This window comes from Poecilia reticulata, chromosome 17 (genome assembly GCF_904066995.2).
Source record: "Poecilia reticulata chromosome 17, P_reticulata-male-v2, whole genome shotgun sequence".
Lineage (NCBI taxonomy): Eukaryota > Metazoa > Chordata > Actinopteri > Cyprinodontiformes > Poeciliidae > Poecilia > Poecilia reticulata.
This window is the reverse complement of record NC_088846.1, coordinates 22,125,562-22,149,269: the sequence shown is the minus strand read 5'-3', so window position 1 is coordinate 22,149,269 and position 23,708 is coordinate 22,125,562. Positions and strand designations below refer to the sequence as shown.

The following is a 23,708-nucleotide window of genomic DNA, read 5'->3' as shown; positions in this document are numbered from 1 at the left end:
TGCAGGATGAATTAAATTAATTATCAGTAAATCTCTCATTCTGTCTGTAAAGATGCTGAAACTAAAATGTCACTGGGGCTTGAAACAAGACAACAACTCCAGGCATAACTCAAATTCCAACAAGGCTTAGTTTCAGAAGAATTACTGGATGATACTACAGTAGCCATTACAGTTGCCTGAATTGATCTGTGGTGAGATTTTAAAAAAAGCCAAATTTGAGAATATTAATGAATTGGTGGCCTTTGCCCATGAAGAGTGGGCTGAGATTCCTCAGGACCGCAGCCAGAATCTGGTGCCTGGCAATAACTCCAATTTGCACCAGATTGTACCAGCTAAAAGGTGCTCCACTAAGGACTGAAAATGCTTTTCATGAAATAATTGAATAAATCTGACACTGTAGTAGTAATTTAAAATGCCACTTTATGTTGAATTTGAAGGAAAAACATGTTATTTAAGTTATTTCAACAGTTTTAAGGTATCAATCCCCAATTTTCAGTGAGGATTGATACCTATAGTTAAATTTTAACTAGGTAAATGTGCAGAAAGCTCCTGGCTACTTTAATTTGCTATAAAAATTCACCCTTCAATCAAATTTTTTTTATGTATATTAAGGGTGATTATGAAGTTTATATATTTTTAAACAATATTATTTAACTTGGAATACCAATGCAATAAAAGGGTATTCAAAGAGGCTCCACAGCAAACTTACAGGACAGAAAGGATCTACTGCTAACTCCTTGATGCAAGATGCCACAGCAAATGTTCAATTGTCTACAGGGAGTTACCATCACTTTACTATATATACTTTAGTATACTAAATTTTAACATACTTTAGTATACTTTTATCGATGTACTTAAACTGTACTATTTTGGAACAACTAATTTTGTGCTTAGTGCTGCACAGTGGCGCAGTTGGTAGAGCTGTTGCCTTGCAGCACGAAGGTTCTGGGTTCGATTCCCGGCCTGGGGTCTTTCTGCATGGAGTTTGCATGTTCTCCCTGTGCATGCGTGGGTTTTCTCCGGGTACTCCAGTTTCCTCCCACAGTCCAAAAACATGACTGTCAGGTTAATTGGCCTTTCCAAATTGCCCCTAGGTGTGAGTGTGTGTGTGCATGGTTGTGTGTCCTGTGTGTCTCTGTGTTGCCCTGCAACAGACTGGCGACCTGTCCAGGGTGTACCCTGCCTCTCGCCCGGAACGTTAGCTGGAGATGGGCACCAGCAACCCTCCCGACCCCACTAAGGGACAAGGGTGAAAGAAAATGGATGGATGGATAATTTTGTGCTTAGTATACTTTAGTAGTATTTAAATAGTATTAAATTACAACTAATAGTATATTTTAGTATACTACACGTACTTTTTTGGAACAACTTCAAGTGTACTTAGAGTACTTAAAGTATACTTTTCAAATATATTTCAGAGCTTTATTATTATATTTTGATATAATTATTATATTTTGAGTGTAATAATTCTCTCAGAATTATACAAAAATATATATTTCATATACTTCAAATATATTTTAAATATACTATTAATATATTAGTAAGGTATTTAAATTACACTTAATTTTTGTTTTTGATTTCCTGCTATTGATAAACTACAATTTTAATTACTCGTGAAAGTCTTTATTCCTACGTACCTATTTTGTACATGACATGCGTAACTACACTGCAGTACTTACATTGTTTTAGGCTAAAATTACATGGAAAGATTAATTACACAAGATGCCCAAGGTAATTCGAATATTTTGTTTTATTACCAACATTTTAAAATTATTCAATTTTACTCACAACTTTATGAACTTTACATAAATTATCAGTTTACACATCAAAAGTGAACACATGAACATGAAAATTTAAGTGTGACAATAAAGCATGACAGTGAGGATCAACGACAGAACATTCCCGTTCACTGCACCTTACAGGAACCTACAAAAAAGAACAATGGAGCAATTAAACAGAGAAAGTATTTGTATTTAAAGAGAACAGAAAAATAGCAAAACAAAAAATAATACTTATAATTTTAAGACGTTGTGGACTCGCCATGTATGTGACATCATAAGAACTGATGATGATTGGGACCGGATGCCTGGGGTGGAAAAACATTTCTGGGTGTCGTCTTTGCCTTTTTATGTTAGAAGTAGAAAAAAAAATAGTCAGCAATTTCATAGAATCAGTTGATGTTGGAATTAACTATGAAGCTGTTTTAAGTGTGGACTTAAGGAGACAAACTATCTTAAAATCTTTCCATCCATGATCTGAACACACTGATCCTTGCAGGATGGTGAGGGGGGCTGGTGGTGCCCATCTCCAGCAGCCATCACATGAGAGGCAGGGTTCACCCTGGACAGGTCACTTACAGGGCCCTGAAAGTCAACAACAAATAAAAAAAAAATTAAGATAAATTTGAGATTAACGAGAAAAATTCTTTCCAGTTACCTTGAAATCAAATCATGTTTATTAAGCACTTGGTGTTGGTAACAGCAGTTTTTGTTGTTGAAAATGGAGCTAGCTCCTCATTGAAAAAACAAACTTACATCATGAAGACAATGTGGAGGTTCATCCTTAGAGCTAGTTGGTGATCTGGTGGAGCCAGAGCTTCTTCTGAGACAGGAAAGTCTTTAGGTTTTCTAACATCTGATTTCTCTGGCTTCCTCTTTCATCTTCATTTGCTTAGTTAGACTGCAAACATATGTTGAAGATAAAATCATTGATGAACACATTAGAACAACAATCACCTCACAATATCAAAGTCTCTTTGTCTTACGGACCTTAATTAAAACCAGGTTAATTAAAGTATAAGTCGCAACATACAGCCTCCATGCAGTTTTAACATGAAGCTGAATGATTACTATGGTAACAATCATACAAGTCACAATAAAATTGATAAAATAATTATTTAGGAAACCAACGTAAGTTATATATCTTTATTGCACTGTTTATAATTAAATGAAGATAATTAATAAGCAAACTTACCACCAGCTAGCAACACTTAGCAGCCTTCGTCCCTCCGGGCTCCTTTTGTGACACACATTTCATTTCCATCGGTTGTTGTCCCGTTGTGTTGTCGTCTAACTCGGACTAGGACGTCACCAGCTTGAACTTACCAAAATTAGTAACTATTGTCAAGGCCCTCTCTATTTTTAAGGCAATATTATGCGAGTAAAAATGGCGAATTTAAACAGCTTATCTTCCCTGCGTTCAAGTTTTTTCTTCTCTTTGTGGCGTTTTTTAAATAAATGAAAATGTGCAATACCGCCACCATCTGGTCTGGAGTATGAACTGGAGCTAATGCCGTTGATTATAAGGTTTTACATCACACATCTGAAAATTGGATACATTCTTAAAAATTACATCATGATTATCATTTTTTTTATTGTATGCAATTTTAATAAATAGTAAAAGATTATTAAGGCACTTTAAAATTCATACATATTCATTCATAATTTGTTCACTTAAAGTATACTTTTATTTAATATATTAAAAGTGTATTTTGGTACAATTATGTTTAAGTGTGTTTAAAGTTCTAATTTTGAAATTGGTACAAGTGTATTTTTAGTATACTTCAGACATACTTATAGGTAGTACACTTAATATTTAGTATACTTAAAGTGTACTTTCACAAATTTAAGTATGTTTGAAGTATACTAAAGTATACTTTTTTTCAGCTGGGTGGTCATAATGTTATGCCTTACCTGTGTATATCAAGCCTTGTTGTTGCAAATCATTTGTTCATAAATGTTGAGATTTTCTACATCGCAGCAGATAAAGTGCTTTTTATCTGGTTTTATATTGACTAAACCTGTGGTGATGTCTGGTGTTCAGTTTAGAAAATCTGGCAATGAAAAAGCACAGTTGCCCTCTGAGGAGTTTTTAGCAACTTCTGTAGGGAAAAAAGCCTTCACTAAACATTGTCTCTGACCTTCAGACAGAAAGGTTGTTTATGAGTCTCCACACTGTCCACAGGAGAGGTCTTTAGCTGAAAAGCAGGCCTGTTGTTGGCCACCAGAGATTCGCTGCAGCAGTATTGAGCACATGTACCAATTTCTCTGTCTGGCACCTACATATTGATGGTTGCTGTATCAAAACAATGGCCTCCCTCAGAGTGTAATAATGCTGGCTTGGTCTCTTATTTGTCTGACAAGATCCTGCTCCAGGAACATTGTGCTTTGACCAGGGTTATCATTTGTACGCCAAAAGGAACAGAAATCCTTTTCAATCACGTTGAGGTCGCATAGCAACTCATTATTGCTAAATGAAGTACAAATACACAGGTCCGTGTGTATGTCTGCGTGTCTGTGTGCGGTGAACGGAGGATGGCCCAATAGCAGGGACATTTATTGCAGGGTGAAACCTTGTGTAAACATAATTTGCACCGGTTATTAGATAAGGTGAGGAGGTAGCCAGGCTGCAGTTCGGTAGGGGGTTCTGCCAAACTAACGATTGATCACACTAAGGTTAGGAAGCGAGGGAGCAGAGTGTCAAAATTCTGAAGATATTCAGGTCCTCATTACTGGGGGTCATATCATCCTTGCCCTGCGCATTCAACCGAATCACTCGAGTGCCCAAGCACTAACAACCAGACTGCACTGTAAGCACAGCCCCGTTCCCTGTCTCCATTACTAAACTTCAAGTTTAAATTTGCTAGTTTGAAAACTGTCCTTGACTATCTAGCGTGTGTTTTTTTTCCCTTATGATAATTAAAGATGCATGATAATCTACCTCTGTGCCATCAAACCTTGGGGAATATGTCCCATGTCCCTCTCAGTCTCCTGCCTTAAAAGAAAGTATATTACCTCCTGGTGAAAGAGCCAGAGAGCTGGCAAACACCTATGAATTATGAATTATAATCTTGTCCTGAGTCTACACAAAGAGAGCAGAGGTGGTAAGAAGGCTACCAGATGAAATTCATTTGGTGAAGAAGAAAATAAGGATAATAGGGCAATATTTATAAATGTTCTCTTCCCAGTGATGATTCATGACTCTGCTCCTTTCAGAAGCTCCCTGAGTGAGATCTGAGGGCCAATAGCCAGAGGGGTTCCTTAGGAAGAACAGAAAGTGCAGTTTAACTTCACTGCTACCAAGAACAAGGTCATTAGGAAATGTTTGTCTTAGCCTTCCATTTTCTCTTTGACCTAAAACAATAGAGAGATTAATGAATGAGCCTAAAGGACACTTATGTTTAAAAGCAAGTGGGCCATATCCAAGCTCTGGACCCTAACTGGACAAGCTTATCTTTACCTAACCCAGCTGATTGTACGTGTTTAAGCAGTCTTTTGTACTGAATATCATTCATATAAGTTAAGCAAGGTAAGTTTACTTGAATAAATTAATCAAAGGCAGCTCTTACCGGTTGGGCATAGAGTTTCTGCATTTTTTAAAAGGATTTTGGAAGTTTATTCCAGATTAGAGGAGCATAAAAACTGGATGCTGCTTCTCCATGTTTGGTTCTGATTCTGAGTGCAAAGCAGACCAGAACCAGAAGACCTGAGTGGCCTGGTAAGGTTGATATAATAATAACAACAGGCCCTTTAGAGATTTACAAGAGCATTTTAAAGTTTATAGTACTGTAAGACCCAGACAATATTCAACATTTTTTAAAATAAACTTTGCTTGTTTTGTTAAAAAAAAAAAAACAAGTTTAGTTTACTGCTAAGGAGGTAAGAATAATAAAAATCACAATAAAATATTTATTTTTAAACAAAAAATAATTTATGCAGTGATTGGGGAAAATGCACCACTGATATGGATCTTAAGACGCACCCACACCAGCATATTATTTTGGTTTTTTTTTTGTGTGGCTGCCACAAGTGCTTGTGTGATTGGAGGGGGGCTTTTCGGCCTGTGCCCAGCCGGGAGTCCATTGTTTCGCGATCCGTCCCTGGCATAATCTCCTCAGAAATTCACCTTGCTTGTTTTTAAGTTTATGCTCTGTGGAAAACAGGAAATTATTTTATTTCCGCGAAATTTTCACGTATGGTGCACGTTTTAGGAGGAGAGCGGCAATGAATGGACACTGAGAGGCGAGTAAAGCCGAGTGAAGCCGAAATAATTTTTTTTTTTTAAATCCTACTGACCAACCGACCTGAGTGTGTTTTCACCACGGAGGCAGAAAGAAGCGTGACTGCGAAGGGGGGAGAGACGCAACAACTCCATGCCTGCCACGGCTCCTTCTCCTTCTTGCAAATTAACTTAAAAGCGGCGCATTTCACAGACAAGGAGGGAAACAACATTTCTTCTCTCCGTCTTTTTCCCTCTCTCTCTCTCTCTCTCTCTCTCTCTCTCTCTCTCTCTCTCTCTCTCTCTCTCTCTCTTTTTGTTGGCAGCGACGCCGAACACTTGAGCGAGGCGGACGTTAACCCGTTAGCGGCAGCAGCGAACCGGAGCTGCCACGAATAGATCCACAGTAGATCCACGAATCCCCCCCCAACCCCCCGCCTGCCCCGGTTTCGGCTGACCGGGATAGGACCTCGTGCTTCTCCGGAGGTGGACTCCTCTCTATCTTTCCCACCTGTGCTTTTTTTTCTCCTTTAAAATTTCTGTCTTTTCACACGCTCGGTTCTAACTCCTCTGTTTGGTGGTTGTTAATTACATGAAGTGGATTGGTTCAAACTAGTGAAGACGGGACTAAACGCGGCGCTTCTTCAGATAAGGAGAGAAATGCGAACGGCGGCGACAAAGAGGAGATTCAGTAAGTGCATATGAATATTCTCCATTGAACTTGAGTCCGGTTAGATTCCTGTCAAGTTGCCTAACTTGCACAGATTTCTACGGACAGCATGCATGCCTCCGCTTTAAATTTAAGCTGGAACTTCCTTTCAAAAATAAATATTGCAAATTATCTCATGGGTTTGCAGACAGCCACGCATGCAGTTTGTTGCGCCTCTATTTATTCAGTCCCGATGTATAGCCAGCAGCAACTTTTATGACTAGACCAAATGCATATTATATTGGTCTGCTGCCAGTTCTTCTAATTATAAGAGCGTTACTGTGATAAAGATGGGGCACAGTATTATTCCCCAATCACTTCATAAGTCATTTTTTTCTTCCAATGCAAATAACACCTGCATGGCTGGCCGCGTGCACCTCTCCGTGGACAGCTTGACGTCGCAGTTGTCTTTGCAGGGATTACATTTTCAGTCAAGCAGAAAATCTGTCGAGAATCACTAATAAAATAAGGAGGGAGATAAAAGGGGGGGAGAGAGGTGGTGGGTGGGTGGGGGGGGGAGCAGTGGTGGTCTGTAGGGATTGAGCATGTCGTCACCCTGTGTTTTAATATGCAATTGCAATGTAATGATTTGACCCGTCACATTAATGTTGACTCGTCAGAGAAACCTGAAAGAATCTGGCTGGCTCACTTGCATCACCGCTTTGCTTCATCGTCCTCTGACAGAGGTCTTTGAGTTTTCCTGTGGCCATCAAGTGCAAAAGCACCTGCCACGCTCTATTGTTGCTTTTTCCCCCCCCCTTTTCTTTCTCCCCCAGACTGTTTTCCATCACTATGTGTGCAGACAGATTTCATTCCGATGCAGGACCAATCCCAGATTTTTGGGGGCCCTGGGCAGGATTTGAATTGGGGCCCACATGTTAGTGGGTGTTGGTCAAAGCAAAATGAACACTCTCCCTGCCTTTGTATTAGGCACGGATGCTGGAGGGGCTTTGGCCTGTATTAGTCAGGAACCATTTCAAATGCAGAAACCATGGCGAACCATTTATAATGTTAAATATTTCAGATGGTAGTCATTGTCACAATTATAAAATAATAACCAGTTCTTCTGATTTGGTGAAATTGTTATAACAGAATAGTTTGAATGGGCATTTAAAAGAAAAGAAGAAATTGTTGGAGTCTAACTTTTACAATAACGGCAACAAGAAAGTGCACCCCTTAAACTTCTACTTTGTATGCATCTTGGGGGTTTGCTTTTCTTTCAAAACTTCTTCGTTTTGGCTTTATTTTTTAAATAAATGATGAAGCGGTGGGGTTTCAAACACTTGAGGTTAGGCAAATAGTTTTAAAAATTAAAGACAATATTATTTATGCATTAGGACACTAGATGTAAAAGTGAGTATACTTTCTCTTTGTGATGTCTATCATCTTGATGAAAGCATGTCTGGTAGACAAGAAAATCATATCATTGTCATCCAAATGTGATTAGTTTTAAAATACAGGTTTCAGCTCTAATTTGGACAATAAAATACTGATACTGTTCAGTACAAATACTTTCCATGCTCATTGTGTTGGGCACTGGCCAATTAAGACAATATTTAAAAAATATATATATAATGACTGGCGTATTTGTTCACAAATCTTGGCTGAAAACAGATTTTATAAAATTCCTATCTGGTAAATGTTTACATAAATTTTCGTTGGGAAATTTATTGAAATCCTATAATATTGAAATCCTGTAATCTGCTAACTATTGGAAGTAAATGTTTATTGTTCGACTTCTGTAAATAATATCAAAGGTTGCTTAGACTTATAATTTGATAAACTGTTATTATACCCAACTGTCCTATTTGGTAGGTCAGTAGGAAATAATGCTCAGAACTGGTAAAAATGCCAATTTCATACTCGTAATCCAATTAAATACTTCACTATGTAGAAAAATAAAATGATGCACAATGTTTGAAGTACCTTGGCATGAAATAGTTTTACTATTAAAATGAAGCAGGAACTGACAAACGGGGACAGGGAACAACTTACCTGGAGCTTTTCCAGTTTAGCCAGTCTCCGACCTTAGCAATGCTAATGGCTCTTTTAAATTACTCAATCTTGATGTTTGCGCGTTGGACATTTAACAATTCCAGGTTCAGAAACCTTCAATCTGAATTCAAAAGTAGTTCTTGATAAACACAATTGCAGGTTTTAAATGTCAAGATCTCATTTCTGTGAGAGGCTGCAGTCTGCCTGCTCCTTGAGTTGACTCTGATCTGCATTATGGGTGTGGCCAAAAAAGCAAACAATCATCTGTGATAGAATTGCATGTTTAATATCTATTACCTTTAATATCTATTAGGTGTACCATCTGATTAATAACCTACAGCCCATTTTCCTTTTATTTTTTTATTTATTTTACACTTATAATTATGCCAGTCTTCTCTAAATCAGCTTTGAAAGGTGATTGGCAGGTCAAATACTGAAAAACCTCATTTTTTCCCTTGTTGATTAAATCAATCAAAACTAAGAACTCTTCATATTAATATTATGTAAACACTTCAGCCAATATGTCCTTTGATGCACTTTTAAAGGTGAAAGACACAAACTGGAAATTTTGTATTCCTTCGTTGTCATCTGGACTCAGAGCTACTGTCTCTGTCGAAGAACCTCCACCACATTTTTCCTTTTCTTACATAATTCTCTGAACAAGTATCTGTAAAAGCTGGAATTGAGGTCGGTCAGAATGCAAACAAAACCAGAAATCATCCTTGGCCAAAAAGAACCTTATCGGTACATTTCCACTCTCATTTATTCATAAATGTATTCTTTGTTGGGTTTTTTTTTTTGTGGAAATGTTAGGAAGCAATTTTGCTTGCAGAGCATCACTATGAAATTGCCTTATTGCTGTCCTTAATCAAAATATAGCTCTGTTTTAATTAAAACTGTCAGAGACACAATGAAGAGGCTTAGCCATTAGCCAGAGCGTATCAAGATGGCGCAGGGTGAGTTAGTTTCTCTCTGTTGCATCAGTAGATCTCTGAAAAGAAAACCACTGCCTTAGTGCATGTTTGGGTTTTTCACCCTCAGGTCATGACAACTGAGTAGACAGTAGCAAGGTGCATGTTTATTTGAAGTTTTGGGGTAACCAGGCTGCATTTTGTTAGCATACTCATTATTGCTAGGTTTCTGTGTAAATTATAATTGAGTTTTTTCTCTAACCTTAATTTCCTTCGTAAAAAGTGAACTAGTGTTTGCAACAATTCGGATCAGGGAGTGAGGAATTACATTTTGTTATCTTAAGGATAGATGAGTTATCGTTCAAACTTGTGTTGACAGGTCTGTTAGGTGAACATGCTGCTAAAGAATTAAGGTTTTCTTCCATCATGTTGACTAGATAGGGACAGCAGGGGAGCTGTTAGGTTTCCTTGCAGTGTCTAACCTTGCTCCTTATTTGTTGGCTGTGACTGATTCTGTCTCCTTTTCACAGTTTCTCTAAGTCAGCCCATCATTTTATACAACATGTATTTCTTGAATGGAAATGGCAACAAATTCCCCAGAGTATTTGACTTAATTTACTCTAAACCAAAGGTGAGTCGAAGGAAGACATGTGACTTAGATGACCGTTATTCCCGAGGGATTATCGAGTGGCCCGCTCTGTTATGCTACATTGCTTTCTGCTTTTGTTCCCTTTTCAGAACAGCATTTCTTCTGGGAGTTTCTAAACAAGGCAAGGCCCCATAGCTGATGACATCATCGGTTAAACGTATACCTTAAAATGCATACCATCAAAAGAAAAAGTAAACCCTAGGGAGACGTTATGTTTAATGTAATGGTAGATGGATTTACTGATCTTTTTCTCTTTTGATTTCTAATTTTGCTCGCTTATTTTAAGAAGGGTTCTCTTCAGAGGTTTACATATCAGAAAAATATTTTTTAATTTTTTTACTAATAAAACATATTTGGTTGCTAAAAGTAATGAAACTGTCTCTTAATGGAATCCTTTTTTTTTTTTATTCATCTTGTAAAAAGTGACACCTCAAGCAAGATGGGTCCTGTGGGACCTCTAACATTTGATTGAAGACTGAAATTTTAACATGAAAACAGAGTCAATTTCCATGAGTCAATAAAAATGTATTTATGTAGCTCATTAAAAAATAAACCTCTGTTAACCAAATTGTTGATTAATAAACTTATTGGTTTGTTAAAATCAAATAAAACACCATTACAAATCACCAAAATGAAATTAATAAACTCGCCCAATGAATTTCAAGATGTGCAGTAAACTAACATAGAGTGTAACAATGTTAGTTTACTGGTTTAATGTTGTCATAATATTGTCATACAGAAAAATGATGGTAATATCTTTTCCATACCATCATTTTTGGGTGGGATTTTAGTCAAAATCTGACAATTTCAGGTCGGATTTGGGTTCTAGCACCTTTGCCCTTTTGTTTTGAAATGGAGCTACATACTGCTGTTATTTGCCCTTCATGTTATCATCTGTTACAAGTTATAGCGTTGCTGTTCTGGCAGATCTGAAGATTATTCACCCTCCTGGGAGTATCTCTCATTCTGCCAGGAGTCTTAGACTCCACAGAAGGCAGCAATTGTTGTCAGATATCTCACCAGTAGCAACCCATGTGGTGCCCTAGTTCTGCTTTGCTATGTTGAGAAGTTGGTGTAGCAGCCCAGTAAAGAGTTGTGTACCTGCTGTGATCTCGATGAAGTGGCCCTTCAGCTTACAACAGGCTCTTGAAGAGTACTGTCACCCACTGCAGTCCAAAAGGGTGGCATTGGGGGATAAAAACCAGCTAAATGACATCCAGACTTCCCTGCACATTGCACATTGGGAGCTTTTGGCTGGTCTTATTGGTTAGCTGAAACAGTCATTTTAAAGGTGACCTATTATACTTCCTTGAACAAGTTATGATAGGTCTATGGCCTATACAAAGCAAGTTAATAAATTTTTTTGCACAAAATTGGTCCTAAATAATACAATTTTAGTCTGCTCAGTTCTGCCTATGTTGAGTTTCCTTTCAGAATGAGTTGTTTTAGGGCCTGTTGTTATTTTAATCAAAATAAGCTGCTGCTGGCCACGCCCCCACCCCAGTTCAATATCTACACTCTCACGTTAAAATGACTGCAAACAGATTACTCAATTATACAACTGATTAACCTGTTGTGTAATTGAAGTCAAATACAACAAGAAAGCAACAAGTGGTTTCTGGATGGTAAGTCAACAATAAAACACTTGTCATCCAGTAGCCATTGTACAGCACATACTGCGGTAAAACCAGCTGACCATACATGCTAGAGCTCAGCTGGGGTTGCTCGGAGATGGGCTGGGCTTTGCTGAGGTTGCTAGGTAACGACCTGGTCTTTGCTGGGGTTTCTGTGTGCGAGCAGTTGCTGCTTATTTGTAACTTAAGTGCGCCAGCGGTTTTTAGAAGCAGGAGACACCCAAATGGGAGTAGAAAAATATCTGTGAAAAAATATCAAGACTTAAAGATCTTGGATTACAGTTTTTGGTTTTTTGTCTTAAATATTTCAGATAATCAAAAACATTTATCCAAAAAGAACCTAGGGAAATACAAAATGTAATTTTTGAATGGTGATTTAATTAATTCCACTAGAAAAGTTATTCAAAGGAGACTGGACCTATGTGAAAATATTACCCTCACCACCCCATTGCAAGATTAAAAATAAGCTGATTAAATAGATAATTATAAATCTTAACACCTTTGCTAACTACGTACAAGCCTAATTATTACAAGACGTACCATTTAATTGAAAACAGAAATAAAGTCTCTATCATTTATGAATTACAGAGTCGTTTGAAAACTTTGGGACTCCAGTGGACCAAAGTTTCAGCAATTGTCCACAAAATGGAGTAAATAAAGTATTCAACAGGACAATGATCACAAACACATTGGCACAACCGCCTCTAAATAAAAAATAAGTATACGTTTCTGGAGTAGCCTAGTCAAAGTCTGGTTTCATCTCTCATTGACATACTGTGGCATGTTGTATTAAACGAGCCATTGATGCTTCAAAGAACCTATGAACAAAATTCTGCTGGGAGGAGTAGGTCAAAATGTTTCATCAGCAAAAGGGAAACTGTTAGGGGTGGAAATGTATTTTCACTGCACTTTCCACGAATAGCACAGTCTTTCCAGTTCTTGAGATAAATGGTTTAAATATTGTAGTAAAATCTTCTGTGATTTGATTGACGGATTGCCCTGTCATAAATGTGGCATTTGTTGGCTTGGATACCTTGCTGTCCTGTGGGAGTATTTGTAAGATCTTGCGTTGAGTGTTTCCTCACAGACAGAGCAGCTGCCCCATTTCCCTCACATATTGGTATTTTCTGACACTGGCCGCACTGATTGGCATCCGCTCCAGCTTGTCTGCGGCCGTACGTTGAAGAAACCACGCGGCACAACCCTACGCCCGTTGGCATTTCTCATACTCTCCATGTGGGTAAAAACTTAGTAATTTCAGGGCTCTTGAGCTTTAATGAGAGGTTTTACCCATAGTGTGTTGGTCTGTGGTGGGTGGGTTCAGCGTTTCTCGCGTTTATAGTAGTTTATAAGTACTCTGAGGTGCCTTGCTGGCCCACTGTCAGGGCATTGGTACAAAAAAAGCAATCCAGCAAGCTGGTTCCAACTGGTTCCGATGGATCTTGCGCATGGGGTAATCAGCAAATGTTTCTGTTCTACGATACAGATTTTCTTTTGTCTATGTGATAAGAATATTGTACTCCAGCATCCATTGGGGTGCTGCAGTCAGCTGATATTGCCCTGTTCAGAAACCCAACCTACATAAAGATACGCCGCTCTTGGTAGCATGCGTGGTGAATTTAGAAACGATGTCTTTTGTTGAACGTCAGCAGCGGAGAGGCAAAAAGTGATTTACTACTCTTGTCTTCGAGGGTAATGTAGGAGCAATTTGACTGCTGATTGAAACCAGGTCTCCCATTTCAGAGTCCACTGGTGACATTATAAACCATTTACACCAATGTGTTACAGAGCACCCCTGCGTTTGGTAAAGTGGAAACAGACGCAGGGCCTAAAAATGGCCTGTGCTTACCGCAGGAGCCCTATTTTTACTCTCTCCTTGTGCGATTTGTTTTTTCTTTTTCTTTTTGCTTCAAAGAGTGCAAGGACTGCTGAGTTCGGAAGTGAACATGAATGATATTGAAAGGCCAAATGTTAGGTTAATTAGCTCAGTCTGTTTTTCATTTAGGCCAAAGGACCTCCAACATTTTAGATCTGTGTCTGGTTTTGATTATACAGCTTTTTCTGGAAGCGGTTTCACTTTTTTCTTTAGCCATCAACTTTGCATGTGAGTGAAACCATCCATCTACATTAGCATATTTAGGACTAGACATTGGCCGGTATAATTTATATCCTTGAGAAAATATATATTTAACAGAAGAATGTACTGTAGAGTATTTGAAGAACAAACGCAACAACAAAAATCTGTTTAATAATTGATTTATCCCAAAGGGAAATAAAATATTGTTATAACTCATGTCATCAATGTATTTTTCCAAGTTGTTGTGGTAGCTTCCTGCCACAGCAGGAAGCTACCTGCTTCCTGCTGTGGCAGGAAGCAGGTAGCAGTCAGTCTTACAATGATTCTGAAGAGGCCTCTGACTGAAGAAAATGTTACCATATGACTATTTTGATATCCAGGCAGCAGAGACAATAATTCACTTTAACGTGCTCTGGATGACAGCATCAGTTGCTGGCCAGCACTGCTAATCCACGTCATTTGCTGTTGCTACTCCTGGTTAGAAAGCTGGGTGTCAGTTAACATCTCTCCACCCACTACGCAACAATGTAGATCTAAAACGGTGTTACTGTAGCTTCCACATCATGACTGTACTTGTTTTGTGCAAAGTATTTCGAAACTGAAGACATTTACTTTTTTTTTTATAAGTCAGAGAAAGTTGTGATAGTTGTAACCTACCGTATGTATTCCTGGAAAAAGGCCCCGTACTTGTACACATCAATCGCTGTTGTTTTGTTTTTTGGAAGAATCGGCCTCAATTCAGTTTTCTTTTTCTAAGCATAACATATTAAAGACTGGATATGCTTCTCAAGATGAAAAAGACAGCATTTCTCTAAATAAAAAGTAAAAGACTAACTAGGGCATGAAGTCTAAACCTTTAGGGGTCTGCGTATTCTACTGTTGATGATCAAAGCTCAACTGGTGCAGCTGATTCTCTCTGTTGGATAAGTTGACTGATTTCAGATTTAATGGAAGAAAAAAAACATTAAAATCCCCAGTCACAGTTAAGCTGAATGAAGGGATCCATCAATAGCTTTTCAGAGGTTTTGTATCAAACTTCATGAAATAATTCAACTTTTTGTCCAGAAGTTGTTATATAAGTGGTAAAAATACAAGCATGACTAGAGCAGGCATTTTTGCTGAATACTTAATTCGTCTTTGCCTAATTGAATTAGGTTCTGATGCAAATTTCTAAATCCTAATCATCAAGGGCTGAAGATTTGAAGCCCCAAACTTACTGCTTTGCCGACAGCCTTAGAAAAATACTGCTCCGTTTTGTTAAAGAGATTTTTCTGTTGTGAGGAAATGCAACTCGCAGACAACTGTGAAATATCATATACACAATGTGCAGCGAGCTGCCAATTGGTATGCATAACAAAGTCTGCAGTGAAACGTAGAAACTGTTGCGATTCATCTGCCGTCCCTGTGATCTCAGATGGTCCCAGATGGCTTTGGAATTTCACCACACATCTAATTAAAACCTGTAACAACCAAACACATAAATGTGGCTTATTTTTTCCCCCAAAGTTGTAACTGTTAAAAGAGTTTGTGATTGTTTCCCAGATTAGGAAGCTGACGTTACTGTTTGCTGTTTGTCTGTAATAGTTATTTTTCATGGATTATGTGAACGAGATTAGAGAGGGTTAGGTATCAAAAGATCTACAGAGATGTGTGTTTAAGCCAACCATGTGAAAATATTGCATTGTTTGTGTCTAAATAGAGTAATAATAGGGTTGTTCACATTTGAGGATTTAAGTTCTTACTCACAGCTTCTGCTAAAAGTGTATGAGAACATATTCCATTTGGAATGATAAAGAATGGCTACTTTTATTAGCTGTTCTGGTTGTATGGAGGAATGTTAATTAGAAAACATGTTATAAATCAAAAGCTGATCCAATGTTCTCAGGTTCTGGTTTGATCTTGTTACCTGCCAATACTGATATTTTCCGATCCATAGTGTAATTACATAAATGTTTCTAACTTTTTAAATGCTTAATGAGAGTCAGAATATTTCTTTCATTTATATGTTGGCAGTTTTGTCTGCTGCCAAATAGAAACTACATATTGCTGTAAGGGATTGTACACTTTTCCAGAAAGTAACGTTAATTTAGGGGAAAAACACTGCTATTTTTTTACCGTTTAAGTTGGAAAATGTTGGTTTACTGTTATGCAACGCAATGACTCCCTTTATATATACCATTCTGTTGTTAATTGTCAATAATTACTTATGGACAGAAGCAAAGTTACACGGTGTGTGTTTTAAGGAAGACTGAGAAAAAACGGCTTACAATTCGTTCGTATCAAAATATCTGTCAATATATCTTTTTGTCTATAAATGACCCAAAATACTGTCACAGTATTGTACACACAGTGTTGTAAGAAAGTGATCAATGATTATGTAACTTAGCTGAACAACTTATTGTTGTTTAAATACCATAGATCTGTGAAATTTAGTATCTTTACACCATTATTGTGAGAAACTCGCATCAACTTAATTCGCAATCATATTCTACAAGATCTTGTAAGATCCCAAGTCTCGAATGAAGGTCAACTCAGTAAACTATTGTGAGCACAAGTTTAAAGATGAAATTAATCATTGAAACTGATTATATTTGGATGGGTAACAATTACTCCTCATGTTTACCACTGAACTGAAATTATGTGTGCAATCTGTGCAGTTCCTTTTATTCCAATTTAATGGTTTGACATCAAATATGGGTTTTTTGTATTGTACAGTGCTGCTTTGGTTTTGTGTCATCCCACCCAAAATTGGAAAAACAACTAAATTGTTTCATGTGGCTCTCTGAAATATTAGGCTTTTATGGTTTCATAAAGTTGAGTGCCATTGTAAATCGAAAATGGGCGCATGAGTCACACTGTCAGGCAGTCCTTAGCTTTGAAAAGTATATGAAATTGTATCATATGAAATTCTACCCCTGTAATGCATGATATCCTGCAGTGAATTTCATTATTTGTTAGAAGTCTTAATAGCTGCACACCACCAACTGTTTAAAGCTGATGGTTATTGCTTCTTATATTTGAGATACTTGTGCAGAATGTGGGTAGGGTGTGGCACAGTGGACGTGTTATCGTACCTGGTCCTTTGGTAAATGTACAAACAAGTTGACAGAAACGCATAACATGACTATAAGACTTCATTGCCTTGGCTGTGCATCTGCAGAGTCAGCAGAATTGCTTGGATGGCTCTCTGTTTGATTTTGGGCAAACGCTGGACGTGGTACAAATAAGCCAATGGCTCACCAGGTGGTGTCATTCATCTCAACCTGCCATCAACTTCCAATTCTTTTCACTTTCTTATCTAATTGGAGCACCACAGACACCGGCATATTCGCACAAACACACAGGTCGCTGCCTCAATTGATGCAGAACATTACATGAAGGTCAAACAGTCAGCTGTCTTATCTAGCTGCGAGAAATGTCACATACATAGATTAAGGAGTGACTGCAGTTAACTGTGACTCAGTTTCTCACCCTGAGCATGGCCTGGATTTTAATTTTCATAAATAGCCGTTTAGTTTGCAGCACATTGCAGTGTTGTCCTCTTTGAAATAGAAAACAGGCCACACTGTTAGTTTTTATGCCCTGTTTCAAGGGAACATGCTTCAACACAGTTACACAAGTGTTGACAGAAAACATTTTGACAGGCATAATGCAATTTTCTGTTTTTGTTCAGAATCATGACTTTGCAGGTTTCATCTTGCATGTTCGTCTTTCTCCAGGAGGACGTCAGCACGCTGTAACTTTTTCACTCTGCTCTTTTCTCTAAAAGCTCCCTTTGCTCAGGGGAATTTCTGTCTAAGCCATTACCAGTTTTGGTGAGAATACAGTTACGCAAGCATACACAGACTTTCTGTGCACTTTTGAGGTGCAAAAATCACGCTGACTGTTTAGAAATCAGCACCGAGGTAGTCTGTCAGGACAACTCGCCAAGCTGCTTTTTTTTCCTTATGGATGTGGTAAAAATAGTGTTAGTCAGTTGGATGTGAGACAGTTATAATAGGAAAAAAAATTTCATTTGCTCCACAAATGCAGTGTGCCAGCAAGCAGCTGAAGAAGGAGAATGTGATGCGGAATATGTTTATTGAGGAGTGCAGACTGAACACCTGTACTCGTGTCTTTTAGTAGTTTTATAATCAGTAGACCAGCATGAGAGATGAAAGCAGAAAAACAGCTTGTAAACAAAGATTAGGAGTTTAAATCTATTGACAAAAAGCAAAGCAATCCATAATTCAAGCTGTAAAAACAGCAGCTTATATCCAACCATTATCTAACATGTATATTAGCTGTTAGCCTGCTAGCTAATACGAATAACATCCACCTCAAAGAAGAAATGTTCTTGCTTTTGATGAATGTAGTTAACATTCTTTAGGATAAAGTTGTGTAAAAAAATATCTCAATGTGATTTGTTGGTATATTATTAAAAGGTGTGGCTGAAGAGAGTTTATTTAAAAGTTGACTGTAAGAACTTGGACTTGCAGGGTAGTGAGTGACATCGTGGTCTGTTGGAGAGAAAATTAGTATTTTCTGAAAACTTAAAAAAAAAAACTTAGAGTGAATTTTTTTAACAAAAGGTTAGAAAATGTAAACAAATTATAATGGGCAAAGTATTATACATTGTTCAAATGAACATTGTTTCATATTTGAAAAGTTAAAATTGTGCAAAAATAGTTTCAAAGATTCTTATTACATGCTGAAACATATTCAATAACTTGTACCTCTGTAAAACTGTTGCATGTCTGTCATTGTTTTCTATGGTGTGGAAATACATGATGCAATATGAAAATAACACTCCAGAATTGGCTCACTATGCATTTAAGACTGAAGCATGCACAGTTGGATAAGCCAGTTTTCACCCTCTATGTATACATGTGCTTCACCTCTTAAGAGCTGATGCAACTGAACTAATATATCACAACAACAAGTGGTAATAACATTGTTTAATCTTACTGTGTGACATGCGGTCGTCTGTTGGTGTTGTAAAATAAAAGTCACTTTAATGGCTTGACCTACTTTTGGCTTAATTCAGCAAACAATCCGACCACTTGGAGAGCTCTTACATAGCATTGAGATTTATTTCAGTTGAGCCTCAAATATATTTTTAAAAAAGGATGATGACAGGGCAAATGAAATATAATTCATTTTGATTAGGGACTCCACACCTTTCATTCCAATGAACGCACACTATTCTGAACAGGAGCACTAACAAAGTGACACAATCACACACACACTTCAATTAGGAGCGTGTGTGTGTCACTTAATGGACTTAATGTTTCACAAAATACCCTTAGTTTCCTCACACTTAACCCATCAAGCTGTTTTTCCAATAAGCCCACTTAAAATGGCAGCATGTGAAACAGCTTTAGATTGTGGTGAGGTAACACACTCATTGCTACCAGCTTGGTCGCTAAATCACATCTTTTTGTTAAAAAAAGTTCATGCCCTGCACTCCATCTAGCCCACTGATATGGGAAATGGATAGGATTGTAAGGAGCGAAGGCGGAGCTTTTTGGCAGTGAGGGGCAGACATGACAGCTTTTCATCTGCAGAAGGCTACTAGGGGCCTTGGCTCTGAGCGCCTACTGTGTCCCCTTGACAGCCTTGATGCCATCAGAGACCATTAGCGCTGACAGTGTATCATTGTGTCAGATGGGAGCTGGTGGTGATGCAGGGTATACAAGTAAGATGAGTAAATAAAGATGGCAAATTTTGAAATAAACAGCATTTTGCTAATGTCAGCCTGAAGATTTTTACATTACTGTTCATCAGAGCTAAGCGGCAGACGATGCATCATTTGCAGCAGTTAATTAAATAGGATGCAGAATTAAAGCCACTTCACGTGAATTTGAAAACACACAAAACAATGAGCCAGGTACAAAATGCTATTAGGCATGAGTTATACGCTGTCCAATTTTTTCCCGTGACTCTTGGCCTTTGCTTGGAGCAGAGACTGCCTAGAAAGCCTCCACTGCCACTGTTGTGACACAAGTGAAGACAAGTGACTCTAATAAAACCATGTAATGCAATAATTCAGCCAGTGAATTACAGACTACGAATCGCTTAAAAGACACTGCTCCCACTGCTAGGCTTTAATTGCACAAAAACTTTAAATGCTAAAATGTGAGCCTACTTTGTGTAAATAATTTAACCCTGGGGCTCTGCTTGGTGCTTGAGAAATGCTGAAATGTGTGAAGAGTGTTTTTTTTATTCGGTCAGACTGAAAGAAACATCGTTTGCATTTCTGATGTCTATGTTGTCAGGAAAATAAACTGTGAACTGGATTAGATTTTGACTGCCAGCGCTGAGGTCGTGATAATAAAAATTGCAGACGAAGGCCAGCAGGATTAATACGTTTGTAGGCACTCTGGATGATAAAGATGTGGGAAAAGCAATAAAATAAAATAATCTTTTATTGAGGTAATATAATCTTAGATTTTTTTTTTGCATGAAAACTTCAATCTTTAATTAAATGTCTTAATTCACTTGTGATGATAAGAAATCCCATGTGAAGAAAAAATAGCTAATCACACAGTTGTTATTTCATATTCATTGTTTATTTTCATGTTACTGTTTGTTACCAGAAAAATCAAATATTGTCTCATATATGCATATTTTCTTAATATTTCTTAAGGTAGGACAGAAAAAAATGAGAGATTAGCCCCAAACAAGATTATATGTAGATACCATGGTATCTCCAATGACATTTCTCTGCCCCCCTTTTTATCCTGCTCACTGTGCATGGTGGCAAGATAAATGTAGTTCCTTGTTCAGCTCAGTGGCCTAAAGAGATATTATATTTGTATTCCCACAGAGCCAAAAAAAAAAAATCACGTATTACTACATTTAATGAGAACATGTTTCACCTACATGAAGTCTAAAGTGCTAGTTTAAGATGTCAGTAATCTTACCCAGTGATCAGTGGGAGTTCTTGCATGATGTCTGAATTTGAGGTCGTCTTGTTGTCAAAAATGCGTTTGGCTCAATTAGAATAAAGCTCTCATAAATTTGAAGTTTATGGGGAAAATAAAATCCCTGCTCAGTGTTGAATAAACCAGGTTAGGTTTGTTCTGCGTAATCATTTTAGATTCCCCTGAGGAAAGGGAATCTGTACTGCAATTAATTTAGTAATTGCCAAATGAATTACATACGGACCTCAGCATCAGTAGCCAGACATTAACAGTTTCACGATTATCTGACCATTTTTGCGTCCCCATCTGAAAATAAGGAATATTAAACAGTTTCAAGGCACAACGGACATGTGCTTCTGCTGCCCCGAACAGAATGACACCCTGGGCAATGACCCATACCGCTGCTGTCGACGGTTCAGTTCTAGATGGAGTTTTTTTCCCTTATAACCAATTGTACCCAAATTATAGGTGTGAATTTTGGAAAAAACCTTTCTCAGATTATTATGCTTCCTCAATAAAATGTTAAAGACTATTTACATATCTTTACCACATGTTCCAATAAATGTTCTCAGCTCTTTTAATAACGTATGCCTTCCTTTATAGAGTTTTGCCTCACGGTGCCGCTCTTTTGTATATTATTAGAAATAATCACCTTCTGTCAGTAGGTTGAAAATTACCATCAGATAATGCCAGACTACGTAGTCTTTCATCAGGGACGTGTCGTTTTGTCCCGCTCGCATTTTTCTGCTATAAAGTCGCAGCGAATGAGGGGAAGCACTGGGACTTTTGAACTGGCTTTTAATGAAATGTCTCCACAGTGACCAACATGATAAGTTGCTTCCTGTGTCCTGTTTATATATAAATATGGGCTGTGATCATATAAATGACCCAGTAGCTAGATGCACATTACCAACATTCATCAGACTCGCTATAAGTGCATTTCAAGGTTACACGCTGCAGCGCAGAGCTAAAATCATGTCAAATTTCCTAACTGCTGGGAGGAAGCAATAGAATATCACAGCATGAGGCTGCAGAGCAGTTTAGGTGGTGGAGGAAGAGAGACTCATTTGACTCTATTTGTGCTAAATGGTATTTATTATATATTTAATGACTGAGGACATGGGGATAAAAGGCTGTTTTCCATTTCAGCAGAGTTTGAAGGTTATTTTGTATGGCAACATATTTAGGGATGCGCTTTATCCTCCCTAATATTGTAATACTTTTATATTTATGTGCACATTCCAACGCAATGCTTCACAACAACCAATATACAAAAAAATATATATATATATATATTTTTGCATGAAGTAGAAATGCCTTTTGTAGCCTTTGCTTTGCTTATTGAAAAAATAATGAAACTTTAAAAAAAGCACTTGTAGGTTTCATGCAGATTCCAATATAAAATAAACAACATAAATATAAATTAGACATTAAAATAAATGTGCTATAAAAGGCGCTGAGAATCCATGAGGATGAAACCAGATCAAACAGAAGTCAAATGTCATGGGAGGCACAAACATGAGAAAAATTCTTCAAAACAATCAATGCAAAGGAAATTCTGCAACACCGTTAATATCCAAAACAACAGCCTAAAAAGCCTTTATGTTCTTGCTGTGCTAGCTGCACCATTAACTGGGGTTCACTGCAATGTAAAGTAGGGCGATGGGATGAATGCAGATTGCTGTGTAGCAGACATGGCTTCAAATATTCATGAAAGACACGCTGTCAAGTAAATATAAGTTTAATGTTAAAGAAGATCAGATCAATTTTTAAAACCAACTTTGACTTTTCTCCAGGCCTCAGTTTGACTGTAAATCACTGTTTTTTGACAGAGATGGAAATAGAGCTGCTTTTTTTTTTTTTAAGATCACATATGTTGGATTTTATGTAGTGTGATGAATTGAAGTTGTCAACACAATCTCCGCTACCGGCTGTAACATAACATGCTTTGGTGGAACAATATACATAAGATGCACCAATTAGGGTTTTCCTTGCCAATATAATTTCTTGGTTTCCTTTGATATTTACCTGCTGACTCTGATCCATTTTGTCTGTTCCACTCAAAGGATTATAACATGGGGAAGATGTACTAAAAAAAAAATGATTGTTCTTCAGAGTATTTGATAGTGGCAGTATATAACAGTCAAACAGGAAAATTACAAGGTTACTCTTCTGTCCTTGATTTTTATCTGGTTTTTATTAGACTTTAAAAATGACATCAAAAGCTGTTGGTTGATGTGTTCACAACCTCTTAGTTTTGATTTAATGACAAGGAAAAACATTTAAATTTGCTGTGTTTGACCGAATCAAAGGAAAATTAGCTTATCTCAGGTCCATTTCTGCTATCCACATTCACTGGTCACCTGGTAAACACCCACACAGCCTTAAAACTCATGAATATTTTGTAAAAAGAAACTTTTTTTTTTGCTTTGGAGACACTCTGACCTACCATCTTCTTCCCTTTGCTTGGTGGAAACATAAACTTGGACCCAGCCTTGTTTCTTCCCGTTCCAGTTTTAAGCCTTTAATTATTGCTCTAACTGTAAATATGGGAAAGTCTACACAAGAAGCCATTGTCTTGCTTCAATGGCACATTCTCTCTTTTTTCATTTTGAGTAGTTCTCTGTGGGGCTGCACAGTGGTTGGTAGAGTTGGTAGAGTTGGTAGAGCTATTGCCTTGCAATACCTCTGGGTTCGATTCCCGGCCCCGGTCTTTCTGCATGGAGTTTGCATGTTCTCCCTGTGCATGCGTGGGTTTTCTCTGGGTACTCCGGTTTCCTCCCACAGTCCAAAAACATGGCTGTCAGGTTAATTGGCCTCTCCAAATTGTC

At 37.7% G+C, this 23,708-nt stretch overlaps 1 protein-coding gene and 1 long non-coding RNA gene across 17 annotated transcripts in view; one reads left to right on the top strand and one right to left on the bottom strand.

The window, feature by feature from the left end:
• Positions 1-1,732: 1,732 nt before the first annotated feature.
• On the bottom strand, positions 1,733-3,306 carry LOC145548109 (uncharacterized). Its single transcript, XR_014084403.1, has 3 exons — positions 2,974-3,306; positions 2,535-2,679; positions 1,733-2,363 (listed from the first exon to the last, which is right to left on the bottom strand). It is a non-coding gene; the product is annotated as an uncharacterized LOC145548109 (long non-coding RNA).
• Positions 3,307-5,922: 2,616 nt separating this feature from the next.
• The window catches only part of LOC103479767 (protein tyrosine phosphatase receptor type F), a 238,265-nt gene continuing 220,479 nt past the window's right edge, over positions 5,923-23,708 (top strand). For 3 of the 16 annotated variants that reach the window (XM_081597907.1, XM_081597908.1, XM_008434414.3), the window contains exon 1: positions 5,924-6,688. The gene's annotated coding sequence lies outside the window, so the exon portion shown is untranslated. Of the gene's footprint in view, positions 6,689-23,708 lie in introns of all 16 variants that reach the window. The other 13 variants (XM_081597905.1, XM_081597904.1, XM_081597910.1 and 10 more) reach the window with 9 other exon arrangements.